Source organism: Arvicanthis niloticus, chromosome 2 (genome assembly GCF_011762505.2).
Source record: "Arvicanthis niloticus isolate mArvNil1 chromosome 2, mArvNil1.pat.X, whole genome shotgun sequence".
NCBI classification, from domain to species: Eukaryota; Metazoa; Chordata; class Mammalia; order Rodentia; family Muridae; genus Arvicanthis; species Arvicanthis niloticus.
The window spans coordinates 146,158,393-146,165,399 of NC_047659.1; the positions used below are offsets into that span (position 1 = coordinate 146,158,393).

Consider the following 7,007-nt stretch of genomic DNA (forward strand, 5'->3'; position numbering starts at 1 on the left):
TTAAAACAGAATCAACAATTACCAGGACACTACATCTTTGCTACAACCAGCAACCCTACCACAGCAGACCCTGAATATTCTAACATAGCTAAAGTACAAGAAAAAGACCTTAAAATAGCCTTTATGAATATGACAGAGGTCCTTAAAGAGAAAATACATCCTTTAAAAAAATCTACGAAGTCAAAAACTGTGAAAAAAATGAATTAAAACAGTTTAAGACCTGGAAGCAGAAATACAAACAATAAAGAAAACCCAAACTGAGAGAAATCTGGAAATGAAAATATATCCAACCTAAAGAAGAAAGTACCTATCACAAAACACAGGAAGCAGACAGAGCACCAAATAACTGAACCAGGAGGAAAAGAAAGCCCCCCTTGGCACATAATCAAAACACTATAGAAAAAAGAAAATATTAAGAATTTTAAGGTAGCTGGGCAGTGGTGGCACATGCCTTTAATCCCAGCACTTGGGAGGCAGAGAGAGGCAGGTGAATTTCTGAGTTCTGAGTTTGAGACCAGCCTGGTCTACAGAGTGGGTTCCAGGACAGCCAAGGCTATAAAGAGAAACCCTGTCTTGAAAAACAAAAAACAAATAAAAAAAGAATTTCAAGGTAAAGAAATCAAGTAATTTATAAAAGTAGGACCTGGGCAGAAGTTTTTAAAAATCTAAGAGACCACAGATGCCAGGCCAGACTATGATACCCAGCAAAACTTTCTATCATGATGAATGGAGAAAGCCAAATTTAAACAATATCTGCCTACAAATATAGCCCTAGAGAAGTTTGTAGAAAGAACATCAACCATACCCAAGAAAACATAAAAAAATAAACCAGGAAATCAAGAGGGGAAACACACACACACCAAACTATGAGTATCAGCAAACACTTCTCAATGATATCTCTAAATATCAGTGATCTTTCCCCAATTAAAAAACAAAAACTAACAGTATAGATGTGAAAATAACCATTCTTCTGTTGCATCCAAGAAACACACCTTAACACCAAGGGTAGACTTCACCTCAGGGTAAAAGAGAGTGGAAAAAATATTCCAAGCAAATGGACCTAAGAAGCAAGCTGATGTAGCCATTTTAATATCTGACAAAATAGACTTTAAACCAAGACTAATCAGAAAAGACAAGGAAAGACACTACATGCTCATTAAAGGAAAAATTCACCAAAAGGGCATCTCTATTCTTTTGTTTGTTTGGCTGTTTGTTTTGTTTTGAGACACAGTTTCTCTGTGTGGCCCCTGGCTATTCTGAAACTCACTCTGTAGACCAAGCTATCCTTGAACTCAAAGAGATCTGCTTACCTCTGCCTTATGAGTCTTAGGATTAAAGGTATATGTTACCACCCAGCTTGCAATTCAATTCTTAACATCTATACATACATCTATGCAGCCAAGTTAAATAATAATAATAAACAACACTGCTCCAGCTTAAATCATATAACCCACACACATTGATAAGCAGAGACTTCAATATCCCACTCTCACCAATAGACAGGTCATCCAGACAAAAGCTAAACAGAGAAATGCTGGAGCTAACAGATGTTATGAACCAAACTGACAAACATTTATAGAACATTTCACCCAGACACAAAAGACCATGCCTTGTTCTTTTTCTTAGCCTCTCATGGAACGTTCTCCAAAACTGACCACATACTTGGACAGAAAGCAAGCCTCAACAGATAGTAGGAAACTGAAATACCCCCTGCACCCTCTCTGACCCCTACACAACAGAAACAATAGAAAGATTGCAAACTCAAAGAATCTGAACAACTCATTACTGAATGAAAAATGGATCAAGAAAGAAATTAAAAACTTCCTAGAATTTAATGAAAATGGACACACAACTTTGTGTCCCAAACTTATGGGACACAATGAAGAGGCAAGTTCAAAAAGGCAAGTAAACGGGGTTGCAGACGGAAAGATGCAGACCACCAAGGCACTGCTCCTTTCTTCTGATCTGCTCATGTACCAAGGTTCTGATCAGGCCTGTGTCTGCCTCCTAAGTACACCAGAAGCCTCCTCTAAACAGCCTTCCTGCAGCAGCTCTCTTCTAGGTGGCCAGACAGAAATTCCAGACCAGTGTTATTTCCTAGGACATTGACAGAGCAGCCAAGTTTATTGGTATAGGACCACCGCAGTTGGTGAGGCTAGATCAGGGGCTATCATTGGAACAGTGTTTGGTAGTTTGATTATTGGCTATGTCTCTTAAGCAGCACTCTTCTCCTATGCCATTCTGGGCTTTGCCCTGTCTGAAGCCAGGGAGCTCTTGTTTGGTGGTCGCCTTCCTCATTGTCTTCACCATGGAGGCTCTGTGGGGTCATCCAGCTGTCTCTGCTGCTTTGACTCCATGCCAGTCCCAGTGATGGGTGTTCTGAGTTTTATCATCAAACAACAACTTTTCTCTGAAGAAAAGAAAGAAAGATTGGACAGATATCACACTAGTAACTTAATAGCACATCTGAAAGCTCTAGAACAGCAAGAAGTCACACAGAAAAGGAATAGACAACAAGAAATAATCAAACTCAGAGCTGAAATCAATAAAATAGAAACAACAACAAAAAACACCTACAAAGAAACAATGAAACAAAGTTAGTTCTTTAAGAAAATTTAAGATTGACAAACTCTTATCCAAATTTACTAAAGGCAGAGAGGGGCATAGCACCAAACACAGAAGAACCCAGAGAATCTCAAGGACATACTTTAAAAAAATAAATAAATAAAAACCGTACTTCACCAAATTGAAAAATCTAAAAGAAATGAATAACTTTCTCAATGACACTTACCAAAGTAAAATAAAAAATCAAAGTCAGATAAACAATTTAAGCAAATCTATAACCCCTAATGAATAGAATAGAAGCAGTACTTAAAAGCTTCCAACCAACCAACCAAAAAAAAAAAAAGCTCAGGGCCAGATGGTTTTATTTAGCAAAGAAATTCTACCAGACTTTCAAAGAAGAGTTAATGCCAATACTCCTCAAATTATTCCACAAAATAGAAACAGAAGGAACATTGCCCAATTCATTCTATGAGGCTACAGTTACTCTGATGCCCAAACCACACAAAGACTGGACCAATAAAGAGAATTATCATTAGGGACCAATTTCCCTCATGAACATAGATATGAAAATTCTCAATAAAATATTTACAAACCAAATCCAAGAACACACCAAAAAGATTATCCATTATGATCAAAAAGGCTTCATCCCAAAGATATGGGGAATGTTTCAATATACAAACATGAATAAATGTAATACACCACACAATCACACTGAAAGACAAAAAACACATGATCATCTCATTAGAAGCAAAAAAGGTCTTTGACAAAATTCAACACACTTTCAGAATAAAAGCCATAGAGAGATTTGGGATACAACGGACATAGCTCATGATAAAGGCAGTTTCAGTAAGCCTATAGTCAACATTAACTTAAATAGAGAAAAACTCAAAGCAATTCTACCAAAATCAGGAGCAAGGAAAGGGTGTCCACACTCTCCACACCTATCCAATTTAGTACTTGAAGTCTTAGCTAGAGCAGTAAGACAACTGAAGGTGATCAAGTGGCTACACTTTGAAAAGGAAGAAGTCAAAGTATTTTTATTTGCAGATGATATGATAGTATATGTAGGTGACCCTAAAAACTCTACTGGAAAACTCCTATAACTAACAAACACTTTTAGCAAAGTAGCTGGATACAAAATTAACTTACAAAAATCAATAGCTTTCCTATATGCAAATGGCAAAGAGACTGAGGAAAAAAAGTCAGGGAAGCAACACCTTTCACAATAGCATCAAAATATAAAATATCTCAGGACAACTCTAACCAAACAAGTAAAAGACCTGTAGGATGAAAACTTTAAGACATTGAAGAAGACATCAGAAGATAGAGGGATTTCTCATGCTCATGGACCAGTAGAATTAACATAGTTAAAAATGGCCATAGTACCAAAAGCAATCTACAGATTCAATGTGATCCCCATCAAAATTCCAACACAATTTTTCACAGATCTTGAAAGACAATTTTCAGCTTTATATGTTTAAAAAAAATCCAAGATAGCTAAAACAATCCTGAATGATAAAAGAACTGCAGGAAGTATCACTATCCCTGATTTCAAGTTGTACTGCAGTGCCATAGTAATAAAAACAACATGGTATAGGCATAAAGCCAGACATGTTGGTCAATGAAATCCAACTGAAAACCCAAACATAAATCCACACACTTATAGACATTTGATTTTTTTATAAAGAGGTCAGAAATATATGGTGGAAGATAAAAAGCATCTTCAACAAATGGAGCTAGACAAACTGAATATCTGCATGTAGAAATGTGGGAAGCCAACAGAAGGCGGCTATCATCCTTGCAGCCATCTTGAGCCATATAACCTAACAAGAAATTTGATTACAATAGCCTGCAACAGCTGAGCACACTCTGATAACATCTTGTTTTAGATACCCAGGATCTTCCCTTGGGTGTGTGAGACTTAAAGCTCACTTAAAGCTTAAAGGGTGTGACTTAGAGATCAGATTTAGAGATAAGACATAAGGGTGTGACTTAAGGTCGTGGCTTAGAAGTGAGACATATAAAAGGCGAGAGGCAGACAGAAGAGTTGAGAACAACTTGAAGTTAGTTATTAGACATTAGGCACTTAGCACTTGTAAGAAGTAACTTGGAACTTGGAGGCACTAGGGACTAGAAACTAGGAACTCAAGACTTGGGACTTGAACTGGGAAGAGAGACCGAAAAATAAACGGGATTGAATCACACTCTGTCTGGTCTCCATTCCTCATCTGTCCTCACTCTCTCTCTTGCTGAACCCTGACCCGAAGACCTGAGCAGCTTGGGATAGTACAAGCCGGAACAATTTAGCCCCCAAGGCTTTTGGCAGTGCAGGTCCCAACACTGATAGAGCGGTTCGCAACATTTTTGGCCCCCAAACATGAAGCAGCTCAGGCCACAACATTTTTGGCGCCCAACATGGGGCAGCAAGAACAAGAGACCCAGTGAAGGACATTACTGGAAGAAGGATCTGCTGAAAATTCAGAAGTGAAATGAACGTGATCACCGCGGGAATCTGCCTCTTTGAGAAAGGTAAGTCATGTTAATGAAAATGGGGCAAGAAAAAAGTCAGCCTGAACTCAACTCTCTGTTTTTGTTTTGTTGTTTGCTGCTCACGTGTGTTAATTGTCTGCTTTTGTTTCATTGTTTGAATGCTATCTTTCATGTTCAAAATAAAAAGAAACATAAATTAAAATCTAAAATACAACCAAAGGTTGATGACAATTTGTCAGAGCCAGATTGTGCTGACCTAGAGGAAGAGGCTGCCGATCATTACGACCCTGAATGGCCCTCTTCCAGACGACACCCTCCCTATGCACCTCCGCCTCCAAGTGCTCCCGCAATGGAGATGGTGGTTATAGATCCCAGATGGGAATTATAGGAAAAAAATATCTGTTCTTAAACAACAAATAGAGTTAGAAAAAGAGTATCAGGACTTAATTAATCAGCTACAAAAATTAAAGACAGGGAAGATGTCTTGAGAGGTAAACTGCGAAAAAACCCCGGCTCCTTGGATTCCTCAACTAGGAGTCCAAAGGCAGTCCCTATCACCTAGCTTAAGATTTGCCACAGATCATCCAGAGAAGGGAGATGCTGAGGCTTTTCCTGTATCAGAGACCAGAGACAATCAAGGGGTTGCTTGGAGATATCACACAGGATTTAATTTTCAAATTAAATATTTACTCTTGCAATTTTAGAGTCTGCCGCAGAGGAGTGCTGACTCCTAGTGATTGGAATACGTTAGTGAGAGCAGTTCTTAGCGGTGGTGACTATCTTATTTGGAAATCAGAGTATCATGAGAATTGTAAAGAAACAGCTAGGAGAAACATTCAGGCAAGCAATGGTTGATCCTTTGAAGCCTTAGTAGGAGAAGGACAATTTGCTTCTAGTGATAACCAGATGCAATATTACCCAGGCTTATTTGCTCAAATTCAAAATGCAGACATGAAGGCTTGGCATAAACTCCCAGCAAAAGGGGACCCTGGTGCGTCCTTAACAGCAATCAGACAAGGACCTGATGAATGATTTTCTGATTTTGCTCATCGATTAATGACAACAGCAGGGAGGATTTTTGGTAATGCAGAGGCAGGTGTAGATTATGTGAAACAACTTGCATATGAAAATGTCAATCCTGCCTGCCAAGCAGCCATTAGACCCTACAGGAAAAACCTTACAGGGTATATCAGACTCTGTTCTGACATAGGTCCCTCCTACCAACAGGGCTTAGCTATGGTGGCCGCCATGCAAGGACAATCAGTAAGAGATTTTTTGGCAAGTAGAAACCAAAAGGCCTGTTTTAAATGTGGCAAGCCTAGACACTTTGCAAGAGATTGCAAGGCAGAAAATGAGTTAACCCAGCGACAGCCCAGAAAACTGCCTGGGCTCTGCCCACTTTGCAAAGGTGGACGGCATTGGGCTAGTGAATGTAGGTCCAAAAGAGATGCACAAGGAAACATCCTTTCCCATAATCAGGGAAACAGGAACAGGGGCCAGCTCCAGGCCCCAAACCAACACAAGCCAAAACGTGATTATGGATCAGTCAGTTTCTTACCAGCAAACAACAATTCAATTCAGAACTTAGTCGAGCAACACCAGGAAGTGCAGGACTAGACCTCAGTTCTGCTACCCACACAGTATTAACCCCAGAAATGGGACCTCAGGCCTTACCCACCGAAGTGGCTTTATTAGATTCGCAATCTAACTTGCATCAGGCCATAAAGGCTCATGAGTTACATCACCTTAATTCTGAAACTTTAAAAATTATGTTTAAAATTACCAGAGAACAAGCTAGACAAATTGTTAAACAATGTCAATCATGTGTTACACTTTTACCAGTTCCTCATTTGGGCGTAAATCCAAAGGGACTGATACCAAACAGTATCTGGCAAATGGATGTTACTCATTATAATGAATTTGGCAATCAAAAAATACATACATGTATGTGC

General features: G+C 39.0%; 1 pseudogene; it reads left to right on the top strand.

Moving 5' to 3' along the window:
- The first annotated feature begins 925 nt into the window (after positions 1–925).
- Positions 926–2,407, top strand: LOC117703575 (ATP synthase F(0) complex subunit C1, mitochondrial pseudogene; annotated as a pseudogene).
- Positions 2,408–7,007: the final 4,600 nt, after the last annotated feature.